The following is a 22,188-nucleotide window of genomic DNA, read 5'->3' on the forward strand; positions in this document are numbered from 1 at the left end:
CTTACAACATTCGCTAACATACCCTTATTATTAGAATTAAAATTAAAATTAAAATTAAAATTATAATATATATATATATATATATATATATATATATATATATATATATATATATATTATACGAGTGAGATAGAGAGAAAGATATATGGATGTGTAAAAGATCGCTCAAAACTGCGAAATTTATAGCATGTGGCCTGACTTTTTGGCTCATGCGATTGCATGAGATTATCTCATGCAGGCCATGCGATCGCATGGCCTGGGATTCTAGCTCACATGTCTTTGTTTGCATTCTGCCGATGGATTTTAAATATAATTATAATATATAAATAATTTTAAGAATTATTTAAATATTATATTATATTTATGTGCATAGTTGACTTGTAATTTTTAGTCCGTTGCGTCAAGCGTTGAGAGTTGAATTTGGTCCCGGTTCCGGATTTTCGAACGTCCTTGCGTACAATTTAATATCTTGTATTTTGCGTTTCGCGTCTTGTACTCTTGTAATTTTGAGACATTTCTCATTAATAATTGGAACCACTTTGATTGTATTTTGTACTTTTAAGCTTTTTGGTCGTTTGCGTCTTCAATTCGTCGAATCTGTCTTTTGTCTTCACCTTTTATTATTTAAATGAATATCACTTGTAAATAGAACAGTTGCAACTAAAAGCTTGTCTTTCTTGAGGGATAATGCTATGAAATATATGTTTGTTTTTAGCATTATCAAATATTCCCACACTTGAGCGTTGCTTGTCCTCAAGCAATATAGTCTTGAAATAAAAATACTAGAATCACTTCTTTATTCTTCACACTTTGTACATCAGTGATTTCTATATGGCGGTATGAACAATGACAGTAACGATGTGGTTTACAGTCCCACATGACTATAAAAATTTAGATCCTTAAGGAAATTGGATCTTTATGAAAACATTTGATCTTTTGAAAATTCAAGCTAGATTTTACCCTAGACAGGTTTTCCGGAATAACCCTTCACCGGTGTTGCAAAATGTTTTTGTGGGATTGGTGGGTTTCAAATTTGAAAATTTTAGCTCAAAACTTATGGTTTTGTGTCACCCACTTGCTAACCTTGTATTAGGAAAGCAACACGTCCAGTATACTTGCTCCGTATATTACCTTTCGGTAAACTACCGTCTGGTTGTAAAGGAAAGCGTTGAACAAGCAACTGTTAAGGCAATGTCCCCTGACATGCTTTTAATTATGGTCTATAATGTGTCAGATGCAATTACTATCCTTTGTAGGAGCAATAGTAAAGCTCACCCTATAGTTTTTCGGTCTGGCACAAGGTCCTGTCTTTGACCATGCTATGCAACCACCGTTCTTACAGTTGACACCCGATTTGGTTCAGGTGACCTAATGAATTCCAGGTGAATTCCTAGGATTTTACGTTCAATGGTAATGAACGCATTGAAAATAGGTTTCCAGAAAACAAATCGGTTTGTAATTTTGATCAAAATATTTTTTCGTTCAAGCTCGAGTTTAGATATCATCGAATTCCATGAGTTTGTAATTCTCAATCTTTAAAGTCAATCTCAAGGATTGAGTAATATCAGGCTTAAAAGCTGATTTTTAATCTTTAAGGAGATTATCCTTTCTGGGGGTCTGATTCATTAGTCTTATCAAGCTAATTTGCACGGCGCCCTCCCCATTTTACGAGACAGATCCTCTCATAGTTAGGATAATTCTGACCACTTGGCGACTCTGTTTGATGCTGAGGTTCGTGGATTTCCTGCTGATTTTAGAGATGACTTTTCTAGATTTTTCGTCAACCTACAGCTGGTCTGGACGACAACTTCCTGGCCTAAATCAAGAAGCGCGTGTCTTTTTCAGAAGACTTTACTTCCTTTTAATGATGGAATTGATTCATCGTGCAGATCCATCTTTCTTTCAAATATATATTACAGTAAATTAGGTAAAACTGATTAAAATCGTCCAAAACAAAAGTACCTGCAATAATCTGTACCAAATATATGTGATATATGTTTTAAAGAACTTGGTAAATTCTTCCCACACTTAGCTTTTATTTATATTTTTCTTTGCCTTTTTATTCTCCTCTATTCCATTTTAAATGAATTCTAACGTTTTGGGTTGTTTCTCCATTTATGTTCTCTCCGAGGTAACAATAATTTCAGTATTAACACCTAGTTTTCTCGTTCATAAATATGTATAAACATGATTTTGAATTCATTTAGTTGAAAATTTTTCAAATTTTCACAAAATTTGGTAATTAAACTAAGTGTAAACCCGAGAGAATTTATAACCCTTCCCCACACTTGAGATCATGCAATGCCCTCATTTACATGAAATCAGACTGTAATTATAAATTCATGAGGGTGATTAGTGTAGAAAAGTGATTAAAAATACCGAGTTTGCAACATATTATTTTATATCACATTTGATATTTTGCGTCTTGTCGTCAAAATTAGTAGCTTTTGCTGAACTTAATGTCAGTCTTTGAAAGCGCGCTGTTTTACCCTGTTTTGTACATAAGATAAACTACAAACATACATAATATTTTTATTATATATTTTTTTTAAAAAATCTTTATTTATTAAAACAATTTAAATGAATAATTTTTTAAAATTTTGTTTCCTTTTACTTTAGGTAGTTTCGGTATATTTACCTAGTCCGTCCCTCGACAAAATTTAAAATTTGTCGTTAAAGTGATTGTTTTAAAAGCAAAGATTTTTGGGTTTTTTTAAAATTTTTTTGGTATACTTTAGATCAATAATATTAAAAATAATGATAACAAAATTTGTCGCCCCACCCTCGGGTAAAGCAATTTCGGTTCCATGACCTAGTCTTCAACTTATGATGAATTTTAGAAATCATTTTTTAAACTTAATGAAATAAAGTAAATTTTGTTTTTAAATTCACACAAAACTTAAATTTAAAAAATGTGTACAAAACCTACAAAACAAAAATTCAGAATGGGTGGAGAAAACTAGTTCTTTAGTGTCTGCTAGTGGAAAAGACCAATCGGATTCCATTCTCGGAACTACATGAGAATAGAACAACTAACTCTAGACAACAATTTCTTTTTAGAACATTTGAATCTCCCCACACTTAGGTAGCCGTGGTGTCGAATTTGTGATTAACTTCATTGTCAATTTCTTTTGGACCATAATCAACTTGCATATCTGTGACTTTTGCTTTAAGCCATTGGTCGGATTCCTGTGTAATATTCACAAATTCAACTAGTTTTGCCTTTTCTTTAGGCGATAGATTGGATACTAACCGGTTACATAACTTAAAGTTCCCCTTGGTTCTAGCATCGCGAATCCGTTTAATATGTTTCTTCATTGAACTATTAATAACGGAGTCATTTAATTTCGTATCAACAACGGGGTTCTTTGTTATCAGGTCATCATTAGTTGTTACTTCATTTTCCCCACATTTAGGCATTTTATTATTGTTAAGCACTACCGTTGGAGTTGGTAAATCAATATGGTTCTTACCAATCATTTTTGTTGGTTCAACGATTTTGGTTGGTGGAGATTTAGACTTTCGACTCACAAAGGTGATCGATTTTTCATCATTACTAAGTGTCATTCTACCTTTTCTTACATCAAATAATGCCCCGGTGGACGCTAAGAATGGTCAACCTAAAATTAGAGGAATATTTGAGTCCTCTTCTATGTCAATGACAATAAATTCGACTAAAAAGGTTAAATTACCCACTTGAACGGGTAGGTTGTCAGCAATTCCAACTGGGTGCTTAATGGTTTGATCAAAGAGTCGGACACTCATCTCTGTTGGACTTAACTCACCTACTCCTAATCTCTTATATAATGAAAGAGGCATAACACTCACACTCGCACCTAAATCTGCTAGTGCATCATACATGACATAATTACTAAGTAGACAAGGAATAATAAATTCACCCGAATCACCCAACCTGGGTGGAGGTTTTGGTGGAACTGTATTCACCGGGTTTATTTTTACGGTTTTTGTTTCTTGCATCTTCTTATTCTTCTTCTTCTTTTCAGAGGTATCACAAACTTTATTACCTATCACTTGCTCATACTCAACTCCTTTTCTTGGAAACGGGATGAGTGGTCTGTATGGTGCCACCACTGGCTTTACATACTCGGGTGGTGGTGGTGGTATTGTAACTTCTTCATTGTTACTCACATCTAAAGCCTTTCCATCTTCTGATGATGGTTTTTCAGAATTCGTTGATACCATATTAACATTCTCATTCTGAGGATTTACTTCAGTATTACTTGGTAGCTTTCATTGTTCCCTCTCACTCATCATGCTAGCAAGAGTACCTACGTGTTTTTCTAGATTCAAAATGGAAGCTTGTTGAGTTCTTAATGACTGATCAAACCTCTCATTTGTTTGGGTTTGAGATGTAATAAATTGTGTTTGAGATTCCTTTAGCTTTGCCATCATTTCTTCCAGATTTGAATTTTTCTCTTCGGTTTGTTGTGGTGGTTTATATAAGCCAAGTCTTTGTTGATTGAAAGTGTTGTTTTGAGTTGGTTGGTTATTCGGACCTTGTTGGTTGTACGAGTTGTTGTTGGGTCCATTTGGATTGTAAAGAATGTTTTGATTTCGATTAAAGTTTGGCCTTGGCGGTTGATAATTATTTTGATAATTATTTCCCGACCTTTGGTTAATGTAGGAAACATTCTCACGTTGTTCCATAGTTTGCTCAATGTGACAATCTTTCGTTAAGTGTGGTCCCCCGCATTGCTCACAACTGATTCGTATTACGTGAATATCTTTAGTCATCTTTTCCATTCGTCTCTCGAAAGCATCTATTTTTGCGGAAACGGAATCAAAGTCATGGCTAGAATCTGCTCTAGCCGCTTTAGATGAACGAAAAATATCTATTTCTTGGTGCCACTCATGCGAGTGGGAGGCTGTGTTATCAATGATTTTGTGAGCTTCGGTTGTGGTTTTTTTCATAATGGAACCACCAGCTGCTATGTCGATGTCTTTTCGTGTAGTAATGTCACATCCTTGGTAGAATATTTGTACTATTTGATAAGTATCTAAACCGTGCTGAGGACATCCTCTCAACAATTTTCTGAATCTTGTCCACGCCTCATATAATGTTTCATTTGGCTTTTGCGTGAATGTAACAATTTCTCCTTGAAGTCTCACGGCTTTAGATGCCGGAAAGAAATGTTTAAGAAAATTTTCAACTAACACATCCCATGTATCAATCGCTCCTTCGGGTAACGATTCTAACCAATCTTTGGCTTCTCCCTTTAAAGTCTAGGGAAATAACATGAGATATATCTGTTCATCCTCCACTTCTCGGATTTTAAATAGAGTACAGATCCTATTAAAGGTTCAAAGATGTTCGTTTGGATCTTCTTTTGACGTACCACTATATTGGCATTGATTAGTTACCATGTGTAGGATTTGTCCTTTAATTTCATAATCTGGCGCATTAATGTCTGGCTTAATAATGGCGTGTCCTTGGCCCGTACGTGTGGCTCTCATTCGGTCTTCCATACTTAGAGGTTCCGTTACTTCCATAATTGAATTTGTTGAATACGAATCATTAGAGGATTCTGATTTAACGGTTTGTGGTTCAGAAGGAATAATTAGTGGTTCAGGATCTTGAAATTGTCCTTGAATATCCTCCGGGTTCTCAATTGTGAGGTCGGGTTCAAAAAATGGATTATCGGAAATTTGAATTGGAGTACTTGGTCGACTGGATGACGATTCTAAAGAAAAATCAACGGCGACAATATTTGCTAGATGTCTTGATCGAGTTACAGGTGGTGAACGTACAAAAGGTGGTGAACGTTTTGCTCGGTGCATTCACTGAATATCCTATTAATTATAAAAATAAGAAAAATTATATAAGTTATCAAATTAATAGACTTTTCTGATTTTGCCCACGTTTCGAATAGCCAAAAGATGGGCATGATTCATTTGGTCTCAATATAATTGAGTACTGTTTGACTCCAATAACCCGATCCACGTACAAATCCAACTATTACTACGAACCAGAAAATGGATGTCTATCAATTTAACCACTTAAAATAATTTTTCGTTTTGAAAGTTTAGAGAAGAAATAGAAAAAAATTCTATGTCCTATAAACTAGAGCGTCGAGAAATAAGAAAGAAAAAGATTGCGCGTCGAAAAATGTCGAAAAATAAAAGCTCAAAAAATAAAAATAAGAAAGTAGCGCGTCGAAACTTAAAAAGGAACTAAAAACTAAGAATTAAAAGTTGCGTCTAAAGATATTAAAGCTTAAAAGAAATACTATATCCCAAATAGCAATAACTTAAAAAGGTACTAAAATATAAAAATGGCGTCGCAAAATTCTAAAGCACCTAAATCTTAGTCTAAAGAAAAAGCACTTAAGGGATTTTACGGCAAAGCCTAAAAATCTAGAAATAAAAATAACTATGGCAAAAACTATGACTTAAAACTAAATACGAGCGAAAAATACAAATATTATGAATAAACGATTAAAAGGGTACAAAATATAAAAATATAAAAATATACTTAAAGTTGTAAAAAGTACAATTTTATAAAAATATTATTTTTATATTATTTATTTTATAAAACTATTAATTTTATAATTTATTAAAACTAATTAAACTAAATATATAAAATAATAAAATTAAAACTAAAATAAATAATATAAAAAATATAACCCTAATTAGGGTTTAAAGTAATAATAATAAATAATACTCCTTAATCAATGCAGATTTAGGTAAAACTGTGGCGTGTCAGACAGGACCATGCGATCGCATGGTCCTCACGTTAAAAATCCATGCGATCGCATGGATAAGGATTTCGGGCCAGGTTCTGGGCTGCTACAGTGTAGTGGCCTGAATGTTTTTTTTTTCTGTTTTAATTTTCTGTATTAAAATTTATAAAAAGTATAAATTAAATAAAACTTATATTTTTACAAATTAAAATTAGAAATAGAAATATTTTATAATTTTATATATTTTTGAACAACTCTTAAATATAAATATATAGATTTTTTTTCTTTTTATATTTTTTTTATTAAAACGTATTTTTACAAAAGCGTTTTTTTATAAAAGTAAACTAAAAATAAAAATCTTTTTTTATATAGCGTTTCACTTCCGGCATTTAAGCAAGTTCCCCGGCAGCGGCGCCAAAAATACTTGATGTTATGCGAGGTATATATGAAATACTATTAATTTTTACAAATAAATACTATTAAATACGATACAATTTTACACAAGTGATTTATTTATTTATAGAGTGGATATATCTAAACCTTGCTACAACACTTATAGGCAGCGTACCTAATCGTACAGTAGTGTAGTTTTTAGTAAGTCCGGTTCGTTCCACAGGGATCTTTAAAACAAGCTTAACGCTATATTTTTTAAAAACTATATTTGTAAAAATACAAAAATATATAAGTAATATTATTATTATAAAAAGGGGGTTTTTTACCGTTTAATGACCGGTTAGTCAATTTTTAAAACTTTAGTCGCAGTTAAAACCTAATGTAAAATATTAAAAATAAAAATAACTTAATTTAAAGCGTAAAGTAAATAACGATAATGAAATTGCGATAAATAAAAATGCGATAATTAAAAAATACGATAATTAAAGAGTACGATAATTAAAAGTGCAATTAAATACAATGACAATAAATAAAAGTGCGATAATTAAAAGTTCAATTAAATATGAAATATATAAATTATGATTATTTAAACTTCCATAATCATGATGTTCGACGTGTTGTATTTAGTTTATTAGCATGGGTTAATTGTCCTTTGTCCTGGATTATTCGATATGTCCATACGGATTTGTCCATAATAGTCCATCAGTCATAATCATAAAGTGCGAAAGTCTTCGTCAAATTATTCTTATTCCCGAAGTCAAATATTCCAACTAATTGGGGATTCGAATTGTAACAAGGTCTTAATACTTTGTTTAATGAATACACCAGGTTATCGACTGCGTGTAAACCAAGGTTTTACTACTTTGTTAACAATTACACCAATTACCCTTGAATGTAATCCACCCCTGTTTCAACAAGTCTATTAACTATTAATACAATCCCGTGTCCGGTAAAATGAACAATTATTGGTATTTATAGATATCCCGTCCACCGTACCCAGTCAAGCGTATGTGGTTATATATAAATACGTCAAATTATAAGTCTATATATTAAATTAACGAGGTGTCGTTTAGTTAATATAAAGCCCATAGTCTAATTTCCACAAGTGTCCTCAATTACGGTCCAAAGCCCGATTACCTAATTTTAATATTTAGCCCAACATCACGATTACTTCGGCATTAAATAAGCATAATAATAATTTAGCTACGAGACATTAAATTAAAAAGGTTGAACATAACTTACAATAATTAAAAATAGCGTAGCGTTACACGGACAGAATTTCGACTTACACCCTTACAACATTCGCTAACATACCCTTATTATTAGAATTAAAATTAAAATTAAAATTAAAATTAAAATTATAATATATATATATATATATATATATATATATATATATATATATATATATATATATATATATATATATTATACGAGTGAGATAGAGAGAAAGATATATGGATGTGTAAAAGATCGCTCAAAACTGCGAAATTTATAGCATGTGGCCTGACTTTTTGGCTCATGCGATCGCATGGCCTGGGATTCCAGCTCACATGTCTTTGTTTGCATTCTGCCGACGGATTTTAAATATAAATATAATATATAAATAATTTTAAGAATTATTTAAATATTATATTATATTTATGTGCATAGTTGACTTGTAATTTTTAGTCCGTCGAGCGTTGAGAGTTGAATTTGGTCCCAGTTCCGGATTTTCGAACGTCCTTGCGTACAATTTAATATCTTGTATTTTGCGTTTCGCGTCTTGTACTCTTGTAATTTTGAGACGTTTCTCATTAATAATTGGAACCACTTTGATTGTATTTTGTACTTTTGAGCTTTTTGGTCGTTTGCATTTTAATTCGTCGAATCTGTCTTTTGTCTTCACCTTTTATTATTTAAACGAATATCACTTGTAATTAGAACAGTTGCAACTAAAATCTTGTCTTTCTTGAGGAATAATGCTATGAAATATATGTTCGTTTTTAGCATTATCAAGTATCGAGCAAAATTTGCAGCAGGCGTTGATCAAACGTATCAATAATAAAAGGGTTGTTGTTGCTTCTAATAAAATAGAATAATACACGATGGTAGTAGCAGCAGTTATAGACGTATAGATATGGGATTTATGGTGGGTTTTTATGGTTTCTTGTTTTTTGGTTCGTTCAATGGACAACAAAAATAGAAATCAGATATTTACTACTACAATAGCAGCATAATAGTGACGTGAAAGTTTGGTGATCTCGTTCAATAGGAAGAAGAAACTGAAGGCAAGAAACAGCAGTCAATATGTGGTTTAAAAGGAGTGTTTGTTAGATATTTTAATACTTGTATTAATAAAGAAAGCAGAGAAAATAGAAAGATAACGAGTTCTTGTTCATTGTACAGTAGCATAATGGGTAGTGATGAGGATGTTCGGTTGTTAGCTGTGTTTGGTTTGATTTTTGTGAGAATATGGGGATGAACTCATCGACTCAACATGACATCGTTTATGGTGACAATCATGGGAACATTCATTCCAACACCAAGGATGGCGATAGTTAAGAAAATAGTGACGTAACATGGTAATTTCCAGTCTTCCTATTTTCGTGATTAGCCAGTAAACATAGCAAGCAGTTTGGTTAGATTTGAAGGGGTGTTCAATGATGTAATTTGTGGTGGTGTGCGTGTGTGGTCTGTTCAAATCAGCAGCCACTAGGTAGTAAACTAAGGATGGCTACAGTCCTCTTCGAACAACAGTAGAAATAGGTAGTGGTTCTGATGGTATCTTGTTGATGGCAATGAAGATTGTAAATGAAAATATAAGGGAGTAAGAGATAGATGGTTTAATTATGTAAATGCTCGTAAGCATATATAAAGATATAGATATATAGTATATAGTATAGTATATGTATATAATAGAAGAGTTAAAAATGTTCTCATTTGCATTTTAAAATTAGCCACTAAAGAGACATGTCTTCATCAATCACGTAAAGGTGAGATGCAATACTTCGCTACTGTTTATTCACATGGAAAAGTCATTTAACTAATTGTTTGAGTATTGGTGTTGGATTGAGAAAGATAAAAGAGTAAGAAGAAAAAGGAGCCAATTTGAATTATATCGAATCTCTGCATGACACAATATTAATTAACTAATCAATGATTTTGATCGTGTATATCTAATCAGTAGCCACCACACTTTTGAATTTAACCACTTTTGTTTCCTTGTGACCTCGTGAAGAAAAATAATAATAACAAGGTCTCGTGGGTTGATGTTTTTTGATTTATTATAGATTTAATACTAATAGAAAAAGTAATAAAATATTACTTATGCATGTGCCACGTACAGATGTTTTATATCTATATATGAATCATATCTTAATTATGTTAGAATATAAGTATTTAATAAATACTAAGTGAATGAGTGTGAATGAGTGAGCATCCACTTAAGTAGCTAGAATCGATTGATGACTATGGATTGTGAATGTGATGAGTAATGTATATGTGATGTCTTTAACATTATTAATAAAATAATTTTTCCAACTTTACAAACTTCACAAAAATTAATATATAATTATACATGTAATATGAGTTTTCAAAACTTATTATATTTAGAATACTTTAAAAAAATTTTGTTTTAAAATAGGATTTATCATATCGCACTTCTTTTGTATATCTCAAAAACTAAATTATATAATATTTTATTTACGTATTTCAAATTATTATTTGTATACTTATAAATATACATGTACATACATATTTATTTACAATTAATTGTTCGTGAATCGTCGGGAACAGTCGAAGGTCAAATGAATATGTGAAACAGTTCAAAAATTTTTAGACTCACATTTACAGACTTTGCTTATCGTGTCAGAATTATGAAATCGTATCGCGAGTTTGGTTCAAAATTAGTCGAAATTTTTCGGGTCGTGACAGTACCTACCCTTTAAAGAAATTTCGTCCCGAAATTTGTTCGAAGTCGTCATGGCTAACAATACGAATGTTTTTCATGATGAATATGAGTTGATAACTAAAGTTTTATCATTATTGATTAGTATAGATAAAACAATTCGATTACTCGAAGAGTATGGGTGAAGTTATCACAAAAGAATGAAATGAAGAAATAAAGTTCGTCTTAACTTCTGACGTAGTCACGGTTGATTTCTGAAATTCAAGGGATTTAAAGAAAATCTTCGTAATCTATATAAGATTTGATTCTTCGGAATTCAAGGAAATTATGATCCTTTTTAAATTAAATGCGATCATCTACCTCGAATACTATGCCTGATATTTCGCTATAAATTTACTCTTCCCGTTTCATTATTTTCACCACTCCTCTATTTTCTTCCTCAATTCATATTTTCAAAAGATCTTGAAAATGCTAAATCCAGTTCTGATCGTTGACCTTATTCTGACTACCGCAACAATCATCCTTCTATTCCAACTCCCACCGGAGGAATATGTTTACTTCTACTTTGCTCTTGGGGTGGTGGATTTCATCATCCTTCCTTGCATCTGTCTTTCCATAATTATTGATATCCACGGTTAATGATTTCTCTATTTGTTGTGATTTATACTCCTGTTTATATTTTGAAGCTCTATGCTTTTGTTTTCTCTGCCCGACCTTAAGTAAAGCGATCAAGATGTCTCGGTCTGTAGGTATGAAGTTCGAAAGATCATAACTAGGATTATAAGCAGAAATGAAAGGTAATAGCACGATTTGATTTGTTAAATTTTCAGTATCACTGAGGATAGAACTATCAAGAATATATTTTCTTGATATGTTCAGAGGTTAATTAGAATGAAAGAGTTATGTAACATGGCACATGATGAGGGTGAGATATGTGAACCATCATCACGTTCCATTAAAAAATTCAGCATGACTTACTGTAATATAACCACGTTGGCCAAGTGTCATTATATTATACTAACTCATGCTCAAATTCTTAACACTTCTCCAGAATTCATTCGTAATTATACTTAGGTTTTACAGAAGTTTCCAATGAAATACAGAAAGCACGAAGAGGTATATAATTTCGAACAAGAATATTTATGAAAATATCCTCAGAGATATCGAAGATATTTATGATGATACTTTCAGAATTTCTAAGATCGAAGTTTGATGAAGAAAGATCTTTCACAAGATTTAACGTGAGTACGGAGCAAGATATTCTCTAAAGATTTCATTGGATACAGAATTATCTGGATTCTTTGAATATAGGGTTTGGTCCTTATATTTGTCCTCGGTCTCCTTCAGGGTTAGCTCAATCCATTTTTCAGTACCAAATTTTCTATCGAGCGTTCCCAACACTCCCTTCTTTATCATCATACTTTTGGCCGTTTAGACCATCTACAATTTTTCTGTTTCCTCTGCATTTAATGCTACGATATATGAATCATCGGTTATCAATTCGAGAGGTTTCAAGAGGATTGTGTTTTTAGATGATTAAACGCTGATTGTAATCGTCAAGATACAAAGAATGTTTAAGATGAAATCAAGTGGCAACTTGGAGGAAATATTTACCTGTAGTAAATGTAATTTTATTTACGATCTTTTAAGTCAAAATGTGTTGTAATTAATATTTCCTACTCTTTTATTACTTTTTAATTGTCCAATGATAGTAGTCCAATAGTCCAATAGTTCAATCAAAACTAGTATATGATAAGAAAATAGTCATATAGGAACAGTTAGCTAGGAACAGTCAGCTAGGATTTGGTTAGTATAGATTTAAAATTTTATATAGTTAATTAATTGATTACTAATCAATTTTATTTTGTTCATTATTTTCTTCATTATGCCACTTATCAAATCTTGACTTGGATTTTGATCAGCAGAAACTCGTATATGAAATTGAATTGGAATGAAAATAGTTATTCTTTGGTGAATGAATACGTATATCTGTGGTTGTATGTAGGATAGTAAATGACCGTTGAATCGGATTTGAAGAATGTACAGGGTAGCATGTTAATGTGAAATCTAAATATTCGTCGGGTATTACCTACCCGTTAAAATATTTTCACCATTAGCAGCTTGTACAAAAGAATTTTTTTTTAAATCACAATCTTTATGAAAATATATATACATATATATTTTCTTGAAATGTAATCATGGAATTAATGAGTTAATATGATATTAAACTCATCTGATTTATGGTTAGAACTAGAGTACATAATCCTTAAAATATTAGAGATTACATAATTATCACGTCGAACGTAGATCAATGATGTAGAACAAGATGTAGAACGAAGATTATGCTCTAGGTATAGATTGCAATGTTGAGGTGTGTGATGTTGAAACTTGGGTTGTTGGTGGTACTGGTGTTGATGTTGGTGGTACTGTTGGTGCCAGTAATGTTGCTGAAGCTGGTACATTTTGCACCATATTTTCCAAAGCCACTACCCGAGCGCGAAGCTCGTTGACTTCTTCCATTATTCCGGGATGATTGTCTGTAGGAACGAGCGGATGAATAAGGTTTAGAATTGTGCATAGAATATAATCGTGTCGAGCTACCCTGGAAATGCGAGTGAAAATGATGTTTCGGACTGGTTCGTCGGTAAGTGCTTCAGGTTCTTCGCCAAGAGGGGAATGTGGTGGATGGAAGGGATCACCTTCTTCTTGTCTCCAATAATTAAGTAGGCTACAAACCCATCCCCAATTCATCCAGAATAGATGATGGCTGATTGGTTGATCAATTCAGGTTATAATGCTTTCAGAACTCGAGTGGAAATCCATATCGGAATAGCTGTCGGAAGCCGAGGAGCTTGAACTAGTTGTGAGTTCCATCTTGCACGTTTAGGTAAAGGTTTTTCGATATGAAATTGTTTTCGAATATTGGATGGTATTCTAATTACATAGAATATCTAATATAGTTAGGCAAAGTTTACAGTAACAGATACGCTAAGATATGAATTAGCAGATATGCTAAGATATGAATTTTGTCTATACACTATTCATGCAATCATTGCAGTAAGATGTGTCTCGACTAAGAATGATAAGCAGGTAATTTTCGACACGAAATGATAAGCAAAACTTTTGACATGCAGACACGGTCAAAATCCAGACTCACTAATGCATCTAAACAACTATCAGTTAGACACACTAATGCAAGACCTGGTTCGCTAAGACCACCGCTCTGATACCACATGTAATTACCTGTCCTAATCCATAAGAACGAATACCATAACATATGATTACATTGCGAGGTATTTGACCTCTATATGATACATTTTACAAACATTGCATTCGTTTTAAAAGACAAACTTTCATTACATCGAAAGTTGACAGGCATGCATACCCTTTCATAATATATTTAAACTATAAATGACTTAATAGTAATCTTGTTGAACTCAATGACTCGAATGCAACGTCTTTTGAAATATGTCATGAATGACTCCAAGTAATATCTCTAAATGAGCAAATGCACAGCGGAAGATTTCTTTCAAACCTAAGAATAAACATGCTTTCAAGTGTCAACCAAAAGGTTGGTGAGTTCTTTAATTTATCATAAACATTCATTTTCATCATTTTAATAGACCACAAGATTTTCATTTCCATTTCTCATAAATATACGTCCCATGCATAGAGACAAAAATAATCATTCATATGGATTGAACACCTGGTAACCGACATTAACAAGATGCATATTTTCATGACCCGTCCTAATCCATCTGGACGAATACATTACATTTGGTTACATCGCGAGGTATTTGACCTCTATATGATACATTTTACAAACATTGCATTCATTTTTAAAAGACAACCTTTCATTACATCGACAGTTGACGGCATGCATACCATTTCATAATATATCCAACTATAATTGACTTAGTAATAATCTTGATGAACTCAATGACTCGAATGCAACGTCTTTTGAAATATGCCATAAATGACTCTAAATAATATCTCTAAAATGAGCAAATGCACAGCGGAAGATTTCTTTCATACCTGAGAATAAACATGCTTTAAAGGGTCAACCTAAAGCTTGGTAAGTTCATTAGTGTATCATAATTGATCATTTCCATAATTTTAATAGACCACAAGATTTCATTTATTCAATAATCATACACTCGCAAGTGTTTAAAAATTCATTCGTATGGATTGAACACCTGGTAACCGACATTAACAAAATGAGTCTAGAATATCCCCATAAAATAAAATCGAAGTACTAAAGCAGTTCAAATTCTCTGACTGGGGCTTGTCAAGGCCCGTAGATCTATCTTTAGGATTCGCGTCAATTGGTGGCAATTATAATAAACACCAATTCTTAGGCTACCAAGTTCAACAAGGGCGATATCCGGTATAACGATTCAACCATAGAATGTAGTTTTGATTACTTGTGTCTATTTTGTAAAGTATTTATAAAAGCGCATGTATTCTCAGTTCCAAAAATATATATATTGCAAAAGTATTTAAAAACGGAGCAAACGAAACGCACAATACTGTATTTTGTAGTAAAAATACATATGACGATATTGAACAATGCAAGGTTGGCCTCGGATTCACGAACCTATATCATTTGTATATATATTAATACACATAATTGTGATCGACAAATATATTATTATTAGTGATGTAATTCATTTATATAGTACATTAATAAGCTTCATTATATATATATTTTTAATTTATATATAGATATATTAATATAGTTAAGTTATGTGTATTAATTATATCATTATATATAATCTTTAATTTTTATAATTATTATCCTAACCAAGTATTTTATGCTTCTATTTTTAAAATTATAATTATTTTAATAATAATGATATGGATAATAATAAGAATAGTTTTAATGATAACAAATTGATAATTTTTGTAAATATAATAATAATGATACTAATTTTTAATAATAACAATTCTAATAATGATATTCATACTTATGTTAATAATAATGATAATGATAATAATAATAATAATAATAATAATAATAATAATGATAATAATAATAGTTATAAATATGATAATAATACTAATATTAATGATAATAATAATAATAATGTTAATTCTAATACTAATGTTAGTAATAATAACTTTTATTAATCATTTTAATACTAATGATAATAATAATAATAGTAGTAATACTAACAACCATAAAGTGATACTAACACTAATATTAATAAAAATAATAATAATTTTTATTATTTTCATAACAGTAATAATAATATTCATAATTGTATCTAATATTATAATAGATGATAACTTTTATAAATACACTTATATTAGTAATAATAATAATAATTATAATACTAGTGATAATTAATATACATCGTAGTAATAACAACAATTAATAATCAATAATAATAACAATAATAATAATGATAATGGAAATAAAAGTGAAAGAGTATACCCCTTTAAAACTTCCTCTAAAAACAATTGCCCAAGACGGGGCTCGAACGCTCGACCTCCCGTTCACACCCCACACTCTTAACCGTCACTCTGATTCTGTTTTATCTGTGGTGATATGAAACTTATTCATGTTAAATCTATTATCTCTTTTCCCTTTCTTCTTTAACAATCCCAATCGACTGGAGTACCAAAACAATTAACAAGACAATCAAATTAAGTTCTATAATCGAAACAAAAAACGATATAAATAAATGAATTAATTAACTGACACGAGAAATAAAAAAATATGTATATATATAAAAAATCAGTGTCTGCTAGTTCGGGAAAAAAAATAAAGAGGTCAATTTGTATTTTCGTGTTTCAATCATTTTTAGACTATAGTTTCTTTATGAAAGCTGTTATAAATGACTTACATAACACACAACATCCATTAATTCAACCAAAAACATAAACCTGACTTCGAATTTCTTCAAGAACCCGTCAGTTGACTTTTTACTTTTAAACTTTGACTCCAAAAATTCGAACTCCTTTGAAATAATTGAAGGTTGAAATTTTACAGGTAGTTTGGCTGGACGATTTCTAATACTTCTACATTTTTACTTTTTAAAGTTTTATTCTAATTTGAGTTGTTGCAAGTCACGGTCAAGAACACCATGAACCTTGAATCGAGTTTTGAATTTGAGACTGTTTTAAGTTGAAATCACTAAATGATTTTGATAGTAAAACGTTCCTATAAGCTTTCTAATTTATTAATTGAACTAAAAACATCAAAACCAATTCAAATTTCTTGATGAACTAAATGGTTGACTTTTTAATTCTTAACTTTGACTTAGAAATTTGAAATCAAATGAGGGAATTGAAACGTGAAAACTTACAGAGAGATCAAATATAAGATTCCTAATACATCTGCGTTATTATATTTTAGAGATTGATGCGAAATCAAGTTTTGAATTAAAATGGTCGCGTACAGAGGAACCAAAGTTGTTCCTCATTTCTTTGTTACATCCTTCAATTAATGGAAGCTGTAAAGTGTTTTTAATTGAGAATAATAATGGATAATTGATCAATTATTGGAAACTGATTGATATCTGGTGCAGCTTTTGGTCGACAAAAAATCACGGTTAGGCAGAAAACAACAATAACTAGATACTGATGGATACATATACACGCGTTATTAATAATAATAAATATTTATAATTCATAAAAATATTATCTGTTATAATTTATATTTATAACTAATAAATATAATTATTTTGTTACTATTATTAATAATATAAATAAAATACTAATAATATAATAATAATGATATTAGTAATATTATTGATGATAATAATAATTTTAATTAGCAATTTATAATTTTTAGTAATAATAATGATAGTAATCATAATAATAATAATACTAATTATAATTTTTCTATTAATTATAATAATAATGATATTAATAATGATAATAGTTTTTATAACATATTAATTGTGTCAAATTTCCAATCTAGATATAACATTGATATTAATATTAACATTGGTACTAGTGTTACTACTAATAATAATTATATAAAAAATGATAAAAATAGTTGTATGATTATATTATTAATAACAATAATGACAAAGATAATAATAATCATATTAACATTAATAATATTTATAATAATGACTAAGATCATAATATTTATTACTAAGTGTAATAAAATCGATATTAATGATGATAACAATAATTTTTAGTAATGATACTATTATAACAATTTAAATGTATAAACTTTCATATTTACCTATTATATGTAGTAATATACATATAATACTAATATTTATATTACTATTAATAATCATGAAGTAATAATAATATTAGTATAACAATTATATTTATTATTAAATTTAAATTGTATATACTACTATTACATATCATTATTTATGTAATATAATATATATTAAATAATAGAAAATATTTATTATTTAATATTTTTACATTTATATATATATTATAATTTACATACAATTAATAATTATGTATATTAATCATATATGTGTATATATATATATATATATATATATATATATATATGTATATGTATTTACATTTTGATATTTCAACTACTTCATATATAATTATGTTTTAAATATAAATTTTAAGTTTTCTATCACATACTAGTTTATTAATATATTTAATTTATAATATATAGTTATTTACATATATAATTATTTATATATATACATTTCTATTTACGATTAATGGTTCGTGAATCGTCGAAGCTGGTCGAAGGTAATTGAATACATGAACATAGTTCCAAAATTTTTGAGACTTCTACATTACAGACTTTGTTTATCGTGTCGAAAACATATAAAGATTCAGTTTAAATTTGATCGGAAATTTTCGGGTCGTCACACATATAAGAATATCCCCTATCATTCCGGGACATCCATCGGACATGATAAAACAACATCGAATTACTAAAGCATCCGCTACAACGGATGGGGTTTGTTAGGCCCAATAGATCTATCTTTAGGATTCGCGTCAATTAGTAGACTGGTTTACTAATTCTTAGGTTACCAAGCGAAAGGGGCATGTTCGGCTTCGATCATTCAACCATATAATGTAGTTTTGATTACTTGTGTCTATGTCGTAAAACATTTATAAAAGCAGCGCATGTATTCTCAGTCCCAAAAATATATATATTACAAAAGCATTTAAAAAGGGAGTAAATGAAACTCACAATACTGTATTTCGTAGTATAAATACATATGACGACATTGAACAAATGCAAGGTTGGCCTCGGATTCACAAACCTATATCAAGTATGTATATTAATACATATAATCTTATAAGTTTATATATATTATTATTAGTGATGTAATTTATATATTTAATAATTTATAAGTTTCATTATTTATATACTTTCATTTTATATATATAATTTGTTAATATAGTTAAGTTATGTGTATTAAATACATTTATATATATAATCTTTACTTATAACCTTATTAACGTCATTAAAAACTTTATTTTCATAATCAATATTATTTTAATAAATGACATAGATATTACTTGATAATATAAATAATAATAGTTTTAATGATAACAAATTAATAATTTTTGTAAATATTATAATAATGATACTAATTTTTAATAATAACAATTCTAATAATGATATTCATACTTATGTTAATAATAATAATATAAAAATAAAAATAATAATATTATTATCAAAATAATAGTAATAATAATGATAATAATAATATAGTAAAATGATAATACTTATAATAATGATAATACTAGTAATAAAAATAATGATAATGATAATAATAATAAAATCATGTTTAATGATAAAAATGATAAAAATAAAAATAATAATAATAATAATAATAATAATAATAATAATAATAATAATAATAATAATAATAATAATAATAATAATAATAATAATAATAATAATAATAATAATGATACTTTTGATGATACTTTTAATTAAAATGAAATTTTTTAATTATAATGATAACAAAAATGTTATTTTTAATGATAAAAATAATTTTTAATTATAATGATAATAATAGTATTGTTATTAATAATAGTAATAACATTAGTAATAATTAGAATGACAATAATAATAATAACAATAAATAGTTATAATAATAGTAATAGTAATAATAATAATAATAATAATAATAATAATAATAATAATAATAATAATAATAATAATAATAATAATAATAATAATAATAATAATAATAATAATAATAATAATAATAATAAATAGAAATAAAATTACTACCTCAATGAAATAGCTCTTAAAAAATGCCTAAGCCCGGGTTTAAACCCACGACCTCCCACTAACCCGTTAACATTTTAAACCAATGAACCAACGATTTATTTTGGTATTAACCCTCATGATTAACTAGTTCATCTTCATCAAACACTTATCATTTCATCATCATTATCATGATCTAATGTCATCATCATTCTTATATCATAATCATCTCTATTATCATGATATCATAGACATCATCATCGTTATTATGTTTCATTATTAACATCACCATTATCTTTTCATCATCTATATCATCTAGTATCAACAACTCAACATGTACCATTACTAACTCACTTCTCGGCCCAATCATATAATCAAGTATACGGCCCAAAAGGTTCATAAGCCCACATGAAATAGAAGCTGGATCTCGTACAGGTATACGGCCCAATAGGTAAAGTAGCCTAAGTAACAAATCCATATAAGGTTGAGTGGCCCAATGGTTGTTGTTTAAAAAAAATATTCTGAGCATGCTAGGATTGAACCCCGGACCGCTCGTTCACAACCTATTGCACTCAACCACTAAACTGACACCTTAATTTGTTTTGAACTATAATTGTCTGTTGCCTTTAGCCTGTTTAACGTGTCTATCCCCATCCAAATTTTAAAATAGAAACCGCTGGTAATACACTTTCTAAAAGTAAAAAGCATGACTTGTAAAGTCATTTATATGATAGATATATATGTGTCCTCTCTACTGAATATGTCGGTCACCTAACCCACATTTTAATACTTGAGGTTATTTGGTTTGAATGGCAACATATAGCAGCGATAGTTTAATTGGAGCTCAAAAAGGAAACAATAACTGAATAGCAATAGCTGTACCGCAGTGGTTGGTTTGAATAGATCAGAATAATCAATGACAATTGCAACTATAGCAGCAACTTGCACGCAGGTTTGTTGGTCTATTAGAACAGGAGTATCGAGCAAAATTTGCAGCAAGCGTTGATCAAATGTATCAATAATAAAAGGGTTGGTGTTGCTTCGAATAAAACAGAATAAAACATGATAGCAGTAGCAGCAGTTATAGACGTGTAGAGATGGGATTTATGGCGGGTTTTTATGGTTTCTTGTTTTTGGTTCGTTCAACGGACAACAGAAACATAAATAAGATATTTACTACTACAATAGCAGCATAAGAGTGACGTGAAAGTTTGGTGATCTCGTTCAATAGGAAGAAGAAACTGAAGGCAAGAAACAACAGTCAATATGTGGTTTAAAAGGAGTGTTTGTTAGATATTTTAATACTAGTATTAATAAAGAAAGTAGAGAAAATAGAAAGATAACGAGTTCTTGTTCGTTGTACAGTAGCATAATGGGTAGTGATGAGGATGTTCGGTTGTTAGCTGTGTTTGGTTTGATTTTTGTGAGAATATGGGGACGTGCTCATCGACTCAACATGACAGCATTTATGGTGAGAATCATGGGCACGTTCGTTCCAACACCAAGGATGAAGAAACTAGTGACGTAACATGGTAACTTCCAGTCTTCCTATTTTCGTGATTGGCCAGTAAACATAGCAAGCAGTTTGGTTAGATTTGAAGGGGTGTTCAATGATGTAATTTGTGGTGGTGTGCGTGTGTGGTCTGTTCAAATCAGCAGCCACTAGGTAGCAAACTAAGGATGGCTACAGTCCTCTTCGAACAACAGTAGAAATAGGTAGTGGTTCTGATGGTGTCTTGTTGATGGCAATGAAGATTGTAAATGAAAATATAAGGGAGTAAGAGATAGATGGTTTAATTATGTAAATGCTCGTAAGCATATATAAAGATATAGATATAAAGTATATAGTATAGTATATGTATATAATACAAGAGTTAAAAATTTTCTCATTTGAATTTTAAAATTAGCCACTAAAAAGACATGTCTTCATCAATCACGTAAAGGTGAGATGCAATAATTCGCGACTGTTTGTTCACATGGAAAAGTCATTTAACTAATTGTTTGAGTATTGGTGTTGGATTGAGAAAGATAAA

General features: G+C 29.8%; 1 non-coding gene across 1 annotated transcript; it reads left to right on the forward strand.

Annotated features, from left to right (window-relative positions):
- Positions 1–5,020: 5,020 nt before the first annotated feature.
- LOC139869830 (small nucleolar RNA R71) lies at positions 5,021–5,127 on the forward strand. The gene has a single exon (XR_011766406.1). It is a non-coding gene; the product is annotated as a small nucleolar RNA R71 (small nucleolar RNA).
- Positions 5,128–22,188: the final 17,061 nt, after the last annotated feature.

Source organism: Rutidosis leptorrhynchoides, chromosome 9 (assembly GCF_046630445.1).
Source record: "Rutidosis leptorrhynchoides isolate AG116_Rl617_1_P2 chromosome 9, CSIRO_AGI_Rlap_v1, whole genome shotgun sequence".
NCBI lineage: Eukaryota > Viridiplantae > Streptophyta > Magnoliopsida > Asterales > Asteraceae > Rutidosis > Rutidosis leptorrhynchoides.